The sequence below is a fragment of the Octodon degus genome, unplaced genomic scaffold, assembly GCF_000260255.1.
Source record: "Octodon degus isolate 3935 unplaced genomic scaffold, OctDeg1.0 scaffold00022, whole genome shotgun sequence".
NCBI lineage: Eukaryota > Metazoa > Chordata > Mammalia > Rodentia > Octodontidae > Octodon > Octodon degus.
The window spans coordinates 14,604,744-14,605,789 of record NW_004524598.1 but is presented as its reverse complement, the minus strand read 5'-3'; positions in this window follow the sequence as shown (position 1 = coordinate 14,605,789).

Here is a 1,046-nt window from a genome sequence, read left to right as displayed (position 1 = left end):
GCTAGTATTTTATTGAGGATTTTGGCATCTATGTTCATGAGGGAGATAGGCCTGTAGTTCTCTTTCTTAGTTGCATCTTTCCCTGGTTTTGGTATTAGTATAATACTTGCCTCCAGAAATGATTTTGGGAGTACTGCTCTTATGTTATGTTTTAAATGATAAGTGATGAAGCAATTTTAAGATAATAAAATGACACTCAAATATTGGTTATGATTATTATGGATCTAGCATGCCATGTTAGAACCTGAAAAGGCTATTTTTTTTGTTTGTTTGTTTTATTTTGTTCTTTGCTGTGCTAGGGATTCAACTCAGAGTACAATTGTTGAGCCTAGAGAATGGGATCACATGCCAAGCCTTTTCAAATTTTATTTTAAGATGGACTCTCCCTGAGTTGCCCAGGCTGGCCTTAAATTTGTAAACCTCCTGCCTCAATCTCCCTACCACTTGGATTTATAGGCATTTTCCATAACACTTGGTGTGGCTAGATTTTTGTTTTGTTTTGCTTTTAGTATTGCAAGGAGAACTCTGTTTTATTTTTTCTAGGACTAACCCCCCCAAAACATAACAAAGACAAAGACAAAGACAAAAAACAAACAACATAAATAAAAAAGATACAGTATTTTAAAACACGAATAAAAAACAGTAGTGGTTATTATACCACACATTCACGTAATCAATTTTGTTGCTCAGATTATCAGATCTAGGCATGCAAATCCAATCAAACAATTGAACATTAGCCCTTCTTTTCGATAAGATATTAGAATAATACACATAAAAAACAAGGTGAAAGTTATTCAACAGTGATTGTTATATTGCACATTGATGTCTTCAATGTAGTTGCTCAGATTACAGGTAATAACATATGAAATTGGTCAAAATAAATATTTTAAACATTAACTGCTATCTTCAAAAATTAATAGAAATTAATAGAACAGTCATCTTAGCTTTCCTGTGTATATACTTACATGATTTTTTCTCCTTTTTTTAAAATCTTTTTTCCCTTTGCCTCATATCTATTGTTTATTCCTTATGTTCAGTTTCCATTT